A 16,851-nucleotide genomic window follows, 5' to 3' on the forward strand; every position below is an offset into this window, starting at 1 on the left:
TTACAGGATGGGAAAGGTGAGGGGGGGCTCTTGCAGGAAGCTGGACTCTGCTCCTTGTGTTGGAGCTGGGAAGACCCTGAGGGGAGTCACAGGAACGATGATCCATCATGTGCCAGTGACCCGGACTGGGATATTTTTAAGCAGGGAATAAAAATAGACGCAGGCTGGCAGCGAGCACTCGCTCCCGGCATCACTGTCAAGGGGATGGGGGCTGGGAGGGAGAGTAGGGTAGACCCCAGCCCCTCACCCCATCCAGCCCACCCCTCACCCCACACCCTGATCCCCCCACCATGGATGGTCCATCCTGGCTTGTTCTCGGGGTGGCTTTTGTGTCACCACCTGCCACCTGGGGACTGTCACCCTGCCCAAGCCACCTCCTGGCCCTGCAGATGCCAGGGTGGTGTTGTGGAGCTGTGAGTGCCCCCAGAAAATGCTGCCTGATGCATTGGGAGAGGATGCAGGCGCCACTGGCCCCGGGACCCGGCTGGAATGGGGATTTGTTTCAGCTGAATAACTTGCTGAATCTATAAATAAACCAGGGGGAAGCAAACGCAGAGCACGGGAGCTTCCGCCTTGCTGACCCTGCAGCACCCCAGGCAGCTGCCCCCGAATGCTGCCCAGCTCCACCCCTGTGCCCACCCACAGCAGTGGCACCTGGGGGGGACAGCAGGGAGGACGCTGCTGGACAGGGCTCCCTGGCCAAACAGGAGCTTTCTGAGCCTGGATCAGCCACCTGCCCTCCGTGCCCTCCGTGCCCTCCGTGCCCTCTGTGCTCCCTGGATCCAGCTGTCCCAGTCTGGCCCCAGCACTTGGGGAGCTTCTGGCCTCAAGGACCCCAGCAAGGAGCTGTAAGGGACCAGTTTTTCTTTGTGGGCAAATTCTGCTCTCACTCTGGTGATCCAGGAATGTGCCCATGCACTGGCACAGGGCGAGGGGCAGCAGATCCTCTGTGTCACAGCAGCAGCTTGGAGAGACCCCCACTCCTGCCTTCCTTCCTCTTCCTCCTCCTCCTCCTCCTCCTTTTCACGCCTGGCTGCCCCTGGCTGTCTCACTCCGCTCTCCATTTGCTTTCCCAACAGATGTTGGTGTCTCCTCTAACAAGCATTTTAACGCTGGAATCTCTCTCTCCCCTCTGACTGGGAAGCAAAAAGCTTGACATCTCCCATCAGCATCAAAGTCCCTCACCCCAACACCCTGTGCCCCACCAGTGCTCCGTGTCCTCAGTGTGGTGCTGCCAGGGCAGTGTTTGTGTCCCCCACGTGTCCTGTCCTTGACTGGAGCCACCTCTTAGACCCCCATCCCCTGGAGTGCTGCATTTGGAAACAGCTGGGAGCTGGGGGAAACCTCCAAGGATTTGATGGGGATGGGAAGGAGGGTTGTGAGCCAAAACCAGCCATGGGAAGGACCCACTGGAGTGGCAACAGCACCAGCGGCAGCGACAAACCTCAGCGGGCTGAGCGGGCATCCCTGCGTCCCTTGCTGTGCCCCGGTGACATTAAATACAGGCAGGGGCTGGCAGGGAGCTGAAGGTGCCATTTCCCCCTCCGTGTCCTTCATCATCCCTTTGTGTCCCTGCTGCCAGCACAGGAGGGCTGCGTGCGGGGCAGGAGCCAGCGATCCCAAATATCGACAGCGGCCCCGATCAATGCTATCTCCTCTTTCCATGCCTATGAGCTCATTGATTTTTTTTTTTTGTTGTTGTTACCTCTGTGTTTATGTAATGTCTGAACTTTGCACAACTGAACCGTTTAATGTGCAGAAAAGAGCCCTGTTGCCATGAAAACGGACCTGCAAATGACAGCGCGGATGCGGAGATATCCCTGTTTTATTGGGCCATACGGAATGGATTTTAACCTTGATAAGTCAATAACTTTTCGTACAAAAAGAACGAGAGCAGATACAGCTTTCAGAACCTTGAATGCATTTAAAGCAGAGAGTAATGGCCCGGTTTTAATCCCCAGGAAATCTTTCTCGTTCTGAGGGCCAGGCATTGCCAGGGCAGAGTGACATTTTGGGCAAAGAATTACAGCATGCATTTGTCAGAATGAGAGATGGAGACACTCCGTGCTCCAAATTGCCAGTGCCGGTCAAAAATAATGATATTAAATTAAAGGGATATCGTTATCTGAAAGAGCACAGAATCAGAGAAGAGAATCAATGAATGGTCGGAGTTGGGAGGACATAAAGCTCATCCTGTTCCACCCCTGGCCATGGGCAGGGACACCTTCCACTATCCCAGGTTGCTCCAAGCCCCATCCAACCTGTCCCTGGACACTTCCAGGGATGGGGCAGCCACAGCTCTCTGGGCAACCTCTGCCTGAGCCTCGCCTCCCTCACAGGGAAGAATTTCTTCCTCACATTTAATCTAAACCTACTCTCTGTCAGTGTGAGGTCATTCCCATTGTCCTGTCACTACAATCCCATGTTATTCCTGTTTTGGGAGCATAGAAAACTTCGGGTGGGCTCCCCAGTGCCTCAGGGGAGGGACTCACCCTCCGCCACCGCAGAGGTGCTGATGCATTATTTATTTGTGCTAAAGCAGAAGGACTTTTAAAAATCTCTCTCCTCCAGCTTCCTCCCTGCAATTCAATCCCTCTGGAAGTGGCAGCGGAGCCGGTCTCACTTTGCAGAGCTCATTCATTAGCAGATTAAGGCTCTCCTTGTGTTCCCAACATCGCTGGGGGAAATTTATGTTCTGGCAAAGTATTCACGGATTCCCTGAATCACAAAAGTGTTTCTCCTCTGTAACGTCTTCAAAAAAAAAAAAAAAAAAAAAAAGGAGAAAAAGGATGGAAATGGGGAGGTCAGAACTGCTTAATAGTATCTCCTTGAAGGCAGTGCCAAAACACCCACCTTTTGAAGTTTGCTACTCCAGGACGGATCTCTTCCCTGGCAAAGACGCCGTCACCCTTTCAAGTCCCTGTGAGTGACTTCAGGCGGCTAAAACATTTTCTGAGAAGAATGAAGGCTCCTTTTTATATCTTCCCCCCACCCCAATAAAGAGCAATCTTTCTTCCTGCCTTCCTAATAGCTTTGATATAGGTTTGATTAAATTATCTCTGAAAAATCTAAGTGCTGTTCGCAAATCTGTAATGGTTTTATTCTTATCACCGGCCTCTATTGCAACACGGGGAAGCAGATAAATAAGCTGCAGAGAAGGTATAAAACTGCACCAGAACCTGCCAGAGAGACGAGCTAAAAATGTTTGAACTGAAACAAATGAGCAGTATGAATAGCCCTGCTCTGAGAGGGAATTTATTCAATATAATGTATTTTCACAGGGAGGATAATACGTGTTATAATTGCACAGAGGAGTCGCTCTCCTGAAAGCAGATCTAGCTATTATTTTAATTTCCCAACCTTCAGCATTTGCTGGATCAGGAGTAGTGACTGGAGCAGCTTCACTTTTTTGGAAAATGGGCCCTGGGTGTCCGCTCTCCCCTTGCCACCCCGGATTATGGATGCCTGGAAAGCTGCTGGCGCTTCCCTCGCTGGAGGAGGTGGAGAGGCCCCAAGACTAACCCAGATCCACTCAAAACCCCTCAAAACTCAGTGGGAAGCCAGATCTCCCCAAAAGCGGCCAAACCTCGGCGCCGCGAGGAAGCAGGCGGGGAGGAGGGACGGAGGGCGGCGGGTGAGCCTGGGAGGCTCGCACGGAGCTGCTGAGGGCGCTCGGAGCTGCCCGTGCCCACGTGGGACCATTACGGACAGGAGCCAGCGGGCTGCCCCCTTCCCGCGGACCCTCGCACACGTGAAGCGGCACAAAGAACCTGTCGCCAAGGATTTTGGGGAAGCAATGATGGATTCCAGGACTTGGGCTAACGGGGGCAGCCTCGCTCGGACCTCACAGCGCGCAGGGTTCAGGGGTGTCTGTGGCCACGGCCACTGGGGTCCCCAGGTGAGCTCCAGCCTGGCTCTCATCCCCCGTTAGCGCCGCACTCGTCACCTCGCCGTCCCCACGGCGGTCCCCCAGAGTCCCGCTCCGCCGCGGCAAACCCCTCACGCCAGCAGGACCACAACTCCCATGACGCCTCACGGCGCCCCTCAGCCCCGCGGCGCGGCGGCGGCGCGCGGGGCACGCCGGGAAGCGCAGTCCCGCCCTTCGGATTTTCCCGCTCCAGGAGGGGCCGGGGGGAGGCCCGCACGTCCGGCGGGGACGCTCCGCCCCCTTTCTCCCCCCTCCCCCCCCCCAAACCCCGCTCCCCGCAGGACGCGGCGCCGTGGCCATGGCAACGCGCCGGGGGCGGGGCCGAGCCGCGTGCGGCCGCCGGGCCCCGCGCGGGGCGCTCAGAGCCGCCGCAGCCGCGCGCCGGGCGGGAGCCGCGAGCCGCCAGCCGGGGCCGCCCCGCCAGCGCCCCCCGCCCCGCCCCGCCCCGCCCCGCCGCGACCCCCGCCCGCCGCCGCCGTGGAGCGCTGAGCCGCCGCCGCTGCCCCCCGCGACGCCGCGACACCGCTCCCCACCACCACCACCACCAACAACCCCCCCCCCAACCCCCCCCGCCCCGCCCCGCCGGGCACCGACCGCCGCCGCACAAAGGAACCGGGGGCAGCCGCGGTGTGATGCCCCGCGGGGTCGCCGCGCCGCCCCAGCTCAGCCGCGCCGGGTGGATTTGGGGTTAATAATTTTTTTTTTTTCCCCCCTCTCCCTGGATATTTTTGTTCTTCCTATTCCCCGCCCCTTTCCCCGCGGTGCTCCCCGCCGTCCCCCCCCGGGGCCGAGCGCCGGGACCCGCACGCTGGCCGCGCACGGGGCGGGGCGGGCCGCCGGCGGGGCGCGGGGCCGGGCGGGCGCCGCCGCTGCTGCTGCGCGGCCCGGGGGGGGCGGCCCGGCGCGCCCCGCAACGCAGCGCCCGCAGCCGGCCCGGATCCAGCTCTGACGGTAACGGGGGTCCGGGCACCGGGGAGGTCGGGGGGGATTACCGGGCGGGGGCGCGGGAACCGGGGGGCTCCGCCGGCTCCCGGAGCGCAGCGCAGGCGGTGCCGCCGCATCGAGGTGCACGGTGGTGCCCGCGGAGCCGTCGCCGCCGGGGCCCCGGCTCGCCCGTCGCTACCGGAGAGGAATGGGAACAACTTTTGGTTTTTTGGGGTTTTTTTTTTCATCTGATTTTTGATTTTTTAAATGGCTTTTTGAGTCGCCTGACTCATAAGTGGAAATAAAATATCCACGGGTGCCTCCAGGAGGAAAGCTGAGACACTTCCAGCGGGAGCCGACCGGGAGCTGCCACCTTTGCTGCGACCCTTTTCTGCCCCTTTTCGCCTGGGGAAAAAAAAAAAAAAAAAAAAAAAAAAAAAAGGTTTTTCTTCTCCGTCCCGGGCAGGAAAGCGCCCGATCCCACCGCGACACCAGAGCGGGCGGTGGCAGAGCAGGACCCCGCCATGGACCCCGCGCCTGGTGTGGATCCCGCCGGTCACAAAGGAGAGGGAAGAAGGACCCACCCAGCGATGGTTTATTTAACACCCGTCTCCCTGGCTGCCTCCGCCGGGTCAGGAGGCTCTGCCGGGGAAAATCCCCTCTGGAAAAAGCTCCGCTGCGGAGGCAGCATCCCTGTGGTGTCTTCTGGACCATCGGCGCTGGGAATACGATTCACCGGGGACGAGGCATCGTGGTCCCCGAGAGCTCCTGGGCAGCACGGCTGGGCATCCACCGGGGCGGCCGCCGGCTCCAGCCGGGGACGAGCGAGTTGTGCCGCTTCTCCGGCTCGGTCCCCGGCAGAAATGAGGTGTTGCCGGTGCCAGCAGCTGAGCCCCAGCGTCCCAGTCCGGCTCCGGGGAGAGCCGTCACATCGTGGAGATTTAATGGCTGGAGAGGCAGGGCCTGGACGCAGTGAGCCGGCGGCGGCACGGCACGGCACAGCTCGCTGCAGGGCACGGCTGCAACCGGGGCTCGGCTCCGGCCCTGCGGGGTATTTCCGAGGAGAGGCAGTGGCAAAGTTTTCCAGCCGTGCTTGGTATTTGCCAAGGGATGAATTCATTGGCATTGGGCAGTGGTGGTTTGCCCGGCTCTGGTTGTCGGGATCTCCGTAGGGAGGTTTTTGATACATGTTTATGTATATATATTTATATTTATATTTATATTTATATGTGGATCCTCCTGCTCGGGATGCTCTGGCTGCAGGCAGCTTGTCCGGCTGGGTGAGGAGCTTTCATGGAGGGCAGAGTGGCCATGGGGCTCTGCGGGAATGGGGACAGAGCCACGTGGCCCCTCTCTCAACAAGGAGCGTCCAGCATCTTTCTCGGGATAATTTAGTGGGATTTGGCAGTTTTACCCCTCCTCATGCCCCTGTGGTCGGGTTTGACTGCCCGGTGTACCGGGCACATGTCGCTGGTCAGTGGCCACACGCGTGGCCATCGCTCTGGTGGGACCCTGGCCGGCAAAGCTCTCACACCCAGGCTGTGGTGCTGGGGGGTGAGGTGGGAAATGTGTCTGGCAGAGGCCACCTGGCATTCTGCGAGGGATTTTTTTCTTATGAAGGATCCATAAAACTTTGAGGAGTGGATCGGGGAGCCGCGGCGTGAGCCGGGTGCGGTCGGGTCGGGTCGGGCGGCCTCGAAGCCGTGGTGGAAGGAGAGGGAAGCTCTTGCCGCGGTGCCTTCTGCTTACCTTGTGTGTAGAGCAGGGGAAGGGAAAGCCATTCCCTGAGAGCAGGGCTTGTTTTCCCAGCTTCAGGAACAGCTTTCCTGCTGGTTTGAGGGTTGGTACCAGTAGGGCACGTTCTTGATGCCGGAGCAGCGCCGGCTGTGAGCTGGGCCCTGCTTCAGCCAAGCGTGTCGTTAAAAATTGCAATATCTCGGTGTGAATATTTACCCTCAGGCTGGAGCAGGGAAGCCCATGGAAGGACGACATGAGTGGCTGCTGCCAGGCTGCTGAGGCCATGTCACCTTGGTTTTTTAGCCCCTCTGGTTGTTTTAAGCCTGAAATTCGTCCATCCCTGAGCGGGCTGCGGAGGAGCCCCTTCCCTCCTGGGGCTGATTTTTAATTGCATGCTGCTGCCCTGCCCGGGGAAGGGCTCTGGCTCTGGGACCGAGAGTCTCCCGGTCCCACGACCCCACGGGGGTGGTGCCCCTGAGCCGGGTGCCCCGTGCCCGCCGCCGTCCCGGAGCTCTCCCCGCCTGGCGTTTGCATCCCTGCCAGGCGGCGGAGTTAATTTTTCCTGGAGCGGGTTTCCTGCGTGGCCTCAACTTGTGAGGGAAAATCTACGGTGAAGCCCCGCTCCCTCTCCGGCGTGATCCTGCGGCACGGGGAGCGGTGGGCTCGGGAATGTGTGCTGGGGACCAGCCCAGCCTAGCCCAGCCCGCTCCGGCTGTCGGGGTACCACGGGCAGGGATGCGGGCTCCTGAGCACGGAGGGTGATGGCAGAAGCCTCCTGTCCCCACGGCTCCGTGTGGTCCCTTTGCTGGTGGTGTCTCATCCCGGGATGGAGGCAGTATGTGTGTGACCCCCCCCCAAGGCTGGGGATGCTGCAGCTGGCGGGGTGGGCCGGGGGCTGCACCTGCCGGGACCCCTCTCCCGGCCCCCGCCGGCATCTGTGCCGCCGCATGTCCGTCTGCAGCAGGCGCATGCATGCAAAAATAAGACATTTCTTCTTTCTCTTCTGCCTGCGCATTCCTCAAAAAGCTAATATTCATGAAAGGTAATTCAATCAAACCACGATGCCTATCAGCTAATGCAGCAAAGCTGGCGCAGGGGTGAGAATGGGAGCCAGGAACACAAAAGCCCTGTTTTATTACCTCCTGCTTGCCTGAGAATTGCTTTTCTCCCTCGAGTGAGCCGGCTAAAGCTGGCTTTATTATGTTAACCTATTTGCGTGTCAAGAGCTATTGTGCCTCTCTTTATCTGTGTTTGTATTTGCTCGATGCAGGGAATAAAAGGACGAGGCGAAAATGGATGGCTGGTCAGTGCTCCGCACTCTGGGGGCACTGATTGGTTGCTAAGTGATTTGCATCCCCGGTAATCGCTTTTATCTCGGAAGGATGTCGTGTATAATTATAAGCCTACTGACATCTTTTGAAATCTGCCTAATGGGTGTTTTTAATTTACATGGGAAGCAGGGGCTATTTGTGTTGCTCTGATTACAGGTTGGGCGAGTATATGGGTTAAAATACAGATATTTCCATAGATGCATGGCACGGGCAGGGATGAGGCTGGGATTTTTGGCAAGTCCCTGCTCGCCTAGGGATGGATGGAAGAGCACAAGTCGCCGTGTGTGAGTTTGGGGTTTAATCCCTCAGCCCAGTGCACAGACTGTTGTGGTGCTGCTCTGTGGGCTGGTCCTGCAGCAGTCCCATGAAATACAACACGAGGTGGGCTCCTGGCTGCTGCCAAAGCCAGCTGGACCCCTAAGACCCCCCTCTGCAGCCTGGGATGAGGCATGGAGATGCTGTGCCACCGAGTTCCCACTCCTGCCATCTGTGCCAGCATAGGGCTGATGGTGCTGATGGGGGTGGCACACGGAGCTGGCTCTGCCAGCGAGGGGACAGCCTGAGGTACTTGTTCAGCCCCCCCATGCAGGGAGTAGCTGTGGAAATGCTGTCTGGGGGTACCTGTGGAACCATAGGAGCTTCAGCTGGGTTCACATGGGATGAGTTCACACAGCCATGGCAAATAAAGCTCCTGAGCACCTGTGCCAGCCCTGGGCACCTGCATCCAGCAGGATCCCAGCAGGGTGGCTCGCTGGAGCTGCTGAGGCATGAGTCCAGTGTGAGCTCCCCCTATCAGGGCCATCGGCAGGGCCATGGGTGTCTGTCTGGGGTGTGGGTGCTCTGAGACTGTCCCCTGTGTGCCTGGGTGCAGAGGAGCCACGTGTGGGAAACATCCTGGCAGGAATGCCAGGCTAGCCGTGCCAGTGGCACGCTCGATTTTGCGTTTCTATCTGTGCTATTGGAAAAGCATAGCTCTGAGGTGCAGGCAGTGGTGAGATGTGGGGTCTTGGGGTCCCCCATGGGTTCTGTGCACTGGGACGGGGTCACCTCAAACACGCAGAGGTCCTGAACTGAGGTTGGTGTTTGTGACAGGCGCAGGGGCTGGGCTGGGTGAGAGTGTGGAGCAGGACTCAGGGCAGGTCACCCACGGGGACATCCCCAGCCTGCTGCCTCCTTCCTCCTCCTCTTCCTCCTCCAGGAAAGGCCAGGACTGAGCCGCAGGCACGTTGCAGCTCCCTCAGGCCGCGCACAAGGTGACCCCATCAATTTGCAGGGCTGAGGTGGCTCCGTAGCACACGGTGCCGCCGTTCTGAGCAGGATGGGGTGCAGGGAAACGTGGGGCATGGGAAAAGTTGATAGAGGAGAGTGAGTGCTGGACCCCAGACCTTGGAACCTGGGGTGCTGAGTCCTTCTGCACAGGCAGCCCCATCCCATCCCATCCCATCCCATCCCATCCCATCCCATCCCATCCCATCCCATCCCATCCCATCCCAGCCTGTCCCACTGGCAAGCGAGCGGCGCGGGCGCCGCTATTTATGGCTGGCTGTAAACAAACTCCCAATGAAAGAAAGTTAATGACCTGAGACTGACAGGAGCCTGCTGGGAGTTTTTATAGCCCCTGGGACTCCTTTTGCTAAAGAGAGAATACATCAGCGTTTTAACCCAAAACGGCGAGAGCCGTGCGCTGCGGGGGCAAGGGGATGGCCTCAGCCTGGGGAGGTGTTTTGGAGGGGTTGGTGCTGGGTGAGGAGGGGGGCTTTGGTCAGGAGACCTTCACTCCGTCTCCCTGCGTGGGACTGGGATGCACAGCCCCTTTTTAAGGAGGCACGTCCCGGTGTCTCTCCAAGGCTTTGCCATCTGCCTCTTGTAGGTCATCTCTCTGCGCTCCAGGCAAGAGCGGGGGCTGGCTTAGTGTGGCTGGTAACCACACACTAATAAAGCCTTAATACCCTGCAGCGGGGAGATTTCACTGTCAGAGATAAATATTCATATTGCTTTCCAATTCAGCCTTGGCTGCACGACAAGGGCACCGTGGGGGGAGAGAGGAAGGCTGCGGTGTGGGGTGCTCCGAGCCCCGCTGGCTGCCCTGCCTGCTCCTGCCTGCCTGGTGTGTTTAATACCGTGCCCTGGCTAATTGTGGGGTGTGAATATCATGCCCAGGGCTCTCAGGGGACAGGATGGTGAGTGTGGCACAGGGTGCCCCTCTCCCTGTGCTCCCCGCCTCCTCCTTCGCCGCCGCCTCGCACACGCAGCCTCCATCTGCACGCGACGCTTGATTTACCGAGAAGAGCTGGCAGTTAAACCTGACAAATTGAAGGCAGTTTTAAGTGGTTCAGGTTAATTAATAGTCAGGGAAGTATCAATTTTTTAAAGGGATGCTCTTGGCTCTCAGGGAGAACTGGAGTTTGACTTTGCCTTTGGAGAGTAACACCATCTGCGCGGGTGGGTGCCCACGGGCAGAGAGACGGAGCAGGGCAGGGGGAAGGAGCCCTGCAGTTTGCTGAGCTTGTTGTCACTGCTCCAGTTCCTGTCCCACAGCCTCTCATTGCTGCTGGCATTTCTGACCCCAAGTTGCTGGTGTTGAGGGAGTCACTGGGACAGGGAGGGACAGGGCTGTCCTGTGTGGTCCAAGCTCCACTGCTCATCTCAGTGTCCTTTGTGGCTCTGGTTGTCCTCTCTCCTGGGGTCTGTGCCATGGCTGCAGTGCCAGAGGGTGCAGCTGTGCCAGTAACCAGAGAGATTCATCCACAGCCGTGTGCGGTGGCACAGCTGGGTGGCTGCAGTGTCCCTGCTCCTGTGGGGGACCCAAGGGTGAGCAGCAGCTTTAACAGTTTCATGGGGGTTCATCCTGGGCTGGGACTGGGACCTGATACGGATGAACTGGAGCAGCATCCTTTCCCCTTGGTTTCTGCACACGTGCCCGTGTCTTCACATCTTTCCACATCTGCCAAGCCTGGGAATGCTGAGCGGGGGACAGATTTTAGAAACATCCCACTGAAAGAAGGTTAAAGTCTTGTATAAGGAGGAGAGATGGCCAGGCTTTGAGTGTTTACAGCACAGGAAGGCTCTGAGCTGTGTGTGAGAAAGTCTCCATGGCACAGGGACCTGAGCAGTGTCTGTGATTGTCACAGTGCCACGGGATGCCACAGGGGTGGGCAGCTCTGGGACCTGGCTCAGGGCTGTGTCCCAGAGCAGCACAAACCCTTCATCAGCCCATGTGCTCTGTCTTTCCCAGCGCAGAGCAGGATGCAGGTGGAAGTGGTGGGTTTCCAGCAGCCCTAATTCTTGGGAATATGAGAGATTAAGGTTAGTGACCATTTTTTAACTCAGTAAAGGGGAAGACAAGCTGGAGTCTGCAGTCCAGAGATATAATTAGTTCGCAGCAGTGGTGCTTTCTTGATTTAGCTTCAGAGAGCAGAACAAGACAAGGATGTTATACCCAATTAGCAATAACATACAGCCCGAGCCTCGCTAGGTGAGATAACAAGCCATTTTTATAGCTCTTCTTTACGGACTTTTTTTTTTTTTTTTTTAAATAGAGGGGGGAAGAAGAAAGGGACCGGGTCTCGATTTCTTTTCATCAGGGAACAATTATGAGTGAGCTCAGAAAGCCCAAAGCTGAGTGATCTGTTGGCCAGGGCAGACGATAAAACAAATCAAACAGCTCAGAGCTGGGCTGAGGCCATCTCTCCATCCAGCTGGAGGAGGCTGAGCAGGTGACAGCCGTGTCCCGGCAAGGACACGGCCAAGGGCCACCCACGCACCGTGGATGTGCTGCTGCGAGGCTTTGCGGCACATGGCCTGGCCTGCTGCAGGTGGGGTGGCCATCGGTGCTGCTGGCCATGCTCCGGGTGTGTCCCTCAGAGTGTGACCCCGAGCCGTGTCCCCTGCACGGCCCTGGTCAGATGGCAGCCGCCTGCTCTGCCAGCGCCGCGGTCCCTTTGTATTGCCGATCGATGGCCATCGATTTTTCCTCCCGTGTAAACCTGGCCGGGTCGGGTTTTTGTGCACGTCTGGCTCTGTCTCTGCCGTGGTCGGAGCAGCTCGTCCCCGATCCCACCCAGCTCCCACTCGCCTCTGCAGCAGCGAAACTCAAGGACATCCGGAAAAACTGCCTTGTAAAGAGTCAGGAAAACTCGAGTTTCATTAATCAGCCATTAATGACGGGCTCTGCTGTTCGGTGGGGTATTTGCAGTCTCTCTCCTCGCTCCCCAGGGCAGCAGCCCCAGCCCCTCCTGTGGTACCTGCTGAGGATGGGGCTGTGGCAGCTGGTTTGGGGCACCTGTGGGAGCAGGGTGGCCCAGTGCTTCCCTCAGCCTGGGGACACTCCTGCTACACAGGGGACTCAGTGTGGGTGACATTCTCCCTCCTGATATTGCCCACCCTGCGACCACCCCTCGGATGGGGCAGAGCCTGGGGATGGATGGAGCAGGAGGCTGCTGTCCCCGCCATGGCCTTCCTGTCCCCTTGTCAGAGTTTTACAACCTGACAGGCAGTGCTGTGGACCACTTGAGCTCATCCCACCCCACCCCAGCCCACCCGTGGGAGGTGGGCTGGGATATCCCCGCTTGTCCCCACCGGGAGCGGTCCTGGAGCCGCTCTCCGGGCTATTAGCACCCCGCGATGATCATCAGCTCTCGTCGTAATCATTAAGACTATTAGAAAGAAATGTTGGCTCGCAGCTCGTGTCAGACTTTCCGTTCTGCTTTGCAAACGCGCACAATTAATGCCAATCAGGCGGGGGAGGCAGCCAGCTCCGATCCCGGCTGCTCCCAATCCCGGCTGTCAGCTCTCCCCATCCCGCCTGGTACATTTTCATACAATTGCTATAAACATCTGAGGGAAACTCCGTGTTCTTCGGCAGCGCTGAGTATTGTTCTCTGTTCCTTTTAATTACTCGGCATTCAGCGGCTCATCCGGCCTCCCAATCGGTGGGGAAAGTAGGGATTTGTAAAACAAATAGAGAAATCTGGAGAGATGCCTTATTTTCCCATTTAGTGGCTGCGTTAGGTTGTCTATGGCTAAATAAGAAAAACGTGTTTAAATTTTTTTTTGTCTTTTTCTTCCTCCCCCTCCCAAGTTGCTTTCTCTCCACGAGGACACAGCCTGGTCCCTCTCCCCAGGGAACCCCAAAAGCAGGGTGAGCTTGGGAGAAGGGGGGGAAGAGCCGGAATTACTTGGCCGGATGGTGGTATAATCCTTGTTACAAAAGTACACATCAATTATAAGAATTCCTACAGTAATCTTGGAAATCTATCTTTTCTGCTGAACCAGCTCATTAAAGAGCACCATTCATTTCCATCTCTCCGGGTGAGAAGGTTTTAAATCTCCAGAGCTTTGTGTTACCAAATAGACTGAGGGTGATGGACTCGTGTTAAATATTAAAAGGAAGAAGTTGATTTTTATTTTTTTTTTCCCCCCAGACCGGCAGCGCAGACAAAGTGGAACGTAAGGAGGGGAGGGTGAGGGGTCCCTGCTGTGAGAAGCTTCCCCAGCTGTTGGTGGGCGACACAGGGCTGTGCTCAATGAGCGCCTTTGAGGACACCCCCACTCTTCCCTTGGCCTGGGGACCCCTCCAGCGCTGGGGGAGGAGGGAGGGAGCGAGGGAGGTTTCTCCAGGCCACCCTGGCAAGCCCCTGAGCCTGCGCCAGAGCCGGCCGTGGCACAGGCAGGGCTTTTGTGTGCCGGCGGGGCAGTGGGCGGCTGCGGGGTGAGGGACGGGCACAGAGCCCCTTTGTGTGCAGCTGCGAGCGGAGCAGGATGTGGGATAAGGGCCCAGCCGTGGGGATGGGGAGCTGGTAGCCAGGGATGAGGAGAGGCTAGCCATGGATGGGGAGCAGGACCGAGGATGGAGAGCAGTGGCCGGCCGGGGTTGAGGGCGGCGTGGGGCGATGTGTGCGCTGCATTGAGGCTCTGTGCAAACATGTTAATTTGTTTTCTTTCTTGCCTCGCCTTTCAGAGTAATTGGTTGCATTTGAAGCCTTTGTGAAAGCCTTTGATTATAGTAATTTCAGCAGCGCGATCTACCCTGGATTCCTTCGTCAGATTCTTTCACTGCTCCGGCACTTGGGGCTGTAATTACGGAGTGGAGCGCACCCGGCTGCCGAGTGTGGGGCAGCTGGATGGGGCACCATGGCCGTGGGAGCACAGGGACTGTCACTGCAGGGGACAATCAAACCCCTGGCATGAGGCAGGAGCGAGCCAGGATGGGACAGGAGCTGTGATGGGGAGCTTCGCTCTCTGCACTGCTGAGTTTGTTGGGTCTCAGCTGGAGATGTGGATGCTGCGAGTGCCCATGGTGTGGTTGCCCGTGCTGGAGTTAGCTCCTGGCTTGTTGGGGTCCAGAGTGCTTTTAGTTGCTGCTGCATGGGGCCACTTGGCTTTTCTGCTGGTTGATCCCAGGTCTATGCTAGAGCTGGGACTAAAGCCCGTGAGTGTCCTGAGCATCCATGAGGGCCAGCTCCCCCCACCTCCTGTTGCCAATCCGTGGGCAGGAGGAAGGCACGGCACGACTGTGTCGGATCCGTGAGGTTTTGCTTTGAGGAGCTGGTGCCACATCCGAGGGCCCACGTCTGTACATGTCTGGCAGGACCTGGCAGATCCTGCCCGCCCGCTGTGCGCTGGCCCTGCCGGGACCTCGGTGCACGCAGCCAGGGCTGAGCCCTGCCAAAATCACCGACGGCACCCAAGCGGAGCCCTGACCTTTGCTAACAGGGCCGCTCCCCCCTTGCTCCTGGCATTTTGTTCCCAGTCCCACGTAATGACCTTCTCGGCAGCGCCGTGCCAGCGTCTGCCACTTCCAATTATTACCCACGGCTGCTTGGCGCCCGCCGCAGCACGCGGGGTTCCTTCCTCCCCGGCAGGATGGCAGCAGGGCAGGGGGATGCTGCACTGTGATCCCCCACCCTCCTGGCCTGGGGAGCCTCAGGAGCCCCCCAAAAGCACCCAGAGCTCTGGGTCCTGCCCCGGGTGCTGGAGGCTCTTGGCTTTCCAGAATCATTATTAACCTGTTCGAGAGCTGTTCCCGCTCGCAGCGAAAATAGATCTTTAATCTCTGCCCAAAATAGCTCATTTGATGAGAGGCCTCCTTAAAGCTGACACATAAATTTAACCAGGCCGCCCGAGTCCTGCACAGGGACATCTGCAAATGCTCAACAGCACTTGAATTGTTGGGTTTTTTTAAATTCCATCGTTGGCGGACACATCTGATACCCTATTTCTTCCTCAGGGTCTTTGGAAGTGCTCAGGAGGTCATTTGCTGTGCCCTGTCCCAGTTCCTTTCACTCTGCTTGTGAGCAAAAGGTTATTTTGGGGTGTTTTTTATGTTGACTTTCTTGAACAGTCCCAGGGGTTTCTCCTTGGAGCTGCCGCAAGAGCAGAAAGCTCATCTCTGGGTGGGATGGGAGAGACATGAGATGCTGCTGTAGGATGCCAGCAGTGAGGGTCCTGGTCCAGTACCACTCTGTCCCTGGCACTGTGCCACGGCTGGTGGGCTCTGTGCCATCCTGGTGTCACAGCAGCCCAAAAAAGTGGGAAATGAGGATGCTCAGCGTGTCACAGCTCTGCTCCAGGCTCTGGTCTGGGGCTCGCCCCAGCACCTTCCCAGCATTTCCACAGAGCATGGGCTGCTCTGTGTCCCTTCCCCAGCCCCCCACAGTCCCCACATCCCAGCAAGACCCTGAGCAGCAAAATAATCACTTCCAGCATCATTATCCATCGCAAACCCCAGCTTCCAATTTTAATCAGAGGAGCTGGTGTTGCTTTAAGATCTGCGGGTTTTAAAGATCACAAGAGGGGTTAGAGAAAATTACCCTTGACTCTTACATGCTAATGTAATCTCTAACCAGATCTGCAGCACTGCAGCTAAAATTGCTTTTTAGATTAACATTTAATTATTAACAGGGCCCCCTGAAAGGCCCGGGGCTGGAGCACGCGGAGGGGAGCGGATTAACCGGGCGGGATGAGGGAAGGTCGGGCGAGGGAAGGTCATGGGGTGACCAGCGGCACCTTTGGTGACAAACTTTGGGTTTTATTTTACCTGACGCTCCCCGTGGTTCACAATGGGGTGACCTTTCTATGCTCACCCCTTGTAGGGCTGAGCTGTGGCGTCGCTGCATCCCCTCCACCCTAAATCCGGGTGGGAGATGGGTACGGCAGTGCCAGGTAGCAGCACCAGCCAAAATCCCGCTCGCGCTGCAATGGGGTGGGCATCCACTGTGTGCAGAGGGGAATCCTTCCTCCTCTGGCACATCCTCATCCTCGCCATCGGATGGGAAATCAGTGTCCGTGGGACCAGTGGTGGTGGCAGTGGCAGGGGGTGGTGACAGGGAGCTCCGACGTCTTCGGGGCTCTGACGGAGGGGAGCTCCCTGCTCGTGTGGCTGGATTCTCCTCCATCCGTGAAGGGATGAGGGTAGTGGTGTTCCCAGTTGTACTTTGGGTGTACTCTGCACACCAGGGGCCAGTGAAGGTTTTTGCTTTGTTTCTCTGGTTGCTGCCAGCCTTGGCCTTGCCCCACGCTGTCTGTGTGTCCGTCTGGCACTGTCAGCAGCCTCCTGTGCCTCTCCTAGCCAGAGTCACCCCTCACCTCCTGTCCTTGTGCCAAACCCAGTGCTGGCTTTTGATAGCCAGGGGGGACATGGCCTTGGTATGACTCAAACAGCTTTGCAGCATCCCTGGTCCTGCCCCCCTTCCTCTCCTAACCCCAAAAGCTCCCTTTTGATGGGATTGCACCCTGATAACACCCGGGAAAGGATCTGGATGTGTTCCACCACAGCCTGGATGGTGACCAAGACCTTGTCCCTCACCATCCCTGCCCTGCCACAGCTCGGCAGCCACACAGACCCACTTCAGGCTGAGACTTTAAAAGTTCCTTTTTTCTTTTCTCCCCCCTCCCATCACATTTTCTTTTATCTAAATCCTCGCCTGCAAA

The 16,851-nt window shown here is 57.9% G+C and overlaps 1 protein-coding gene and 1 long non-coding RNA gene across 3 annotated transcripts in view; one reads left to right on the forward strand and one right to left on the reverse strand.

The window, feature by feature from the left end:
* Window positions 1–843: 843 nt before the first annotated feature.
* On the reverse strand, window positions 844–3,545 carry LOC137484992 (uncharacterized). 2 transcript variants are annotated; one of them, XR_011005135.1, is made up of 3 exons: window positions 2,854–3,541; window positions 2,493–2,751; window positions 844–2,125 (listed from the first exon to the last, which is right to left on the reverse strand). It is a non-coding gene; the product is annotated as an uncharacterized lncRNA (long non-coding RNA). The 2 variants fall into 2 exon arrangements; XR_011005134.1 differs by lacking the exon at window positions 844–2,125 and having other exon boundaries at window positions 2,507–2,751; window positions 2,854–3,545.
* Window positions 3,546–4,687: 1,142 nt separating this feature from the next.
* The window catches only part of FAM222A (family with sequence similarity 222 member A), a 28,321-nt gene continuing 16,157 nt past the window's right edge, over window positions 4,688–16,851 (forward strand). Inside the window, exon 1 of the mRNA XM_068208633.1 lies at window positions 4,688–4,879. The gene's annotated coding sequence lies outside the window, so the exon portion shown is untranslated. The remainder of the gene's footprint in view (window positions 4,880–16,851) is intronic.

This window comes from Anomalospiza imberbis, chromosome 18 (genome assembly GCF_031753505.1).
Source record: "Anomalospiza imberbis isolate Cuckoo-Finch-1a 21T00152 chromosome 18, ASM3175350v1, whole genome shotgun sequence".
Lineage (NCBI taxonomy): Eukaryota > Metazoa > Chordata > Aves > Passeriformes > Viduidae > Anomalospiza > Anomalospiza imberbis.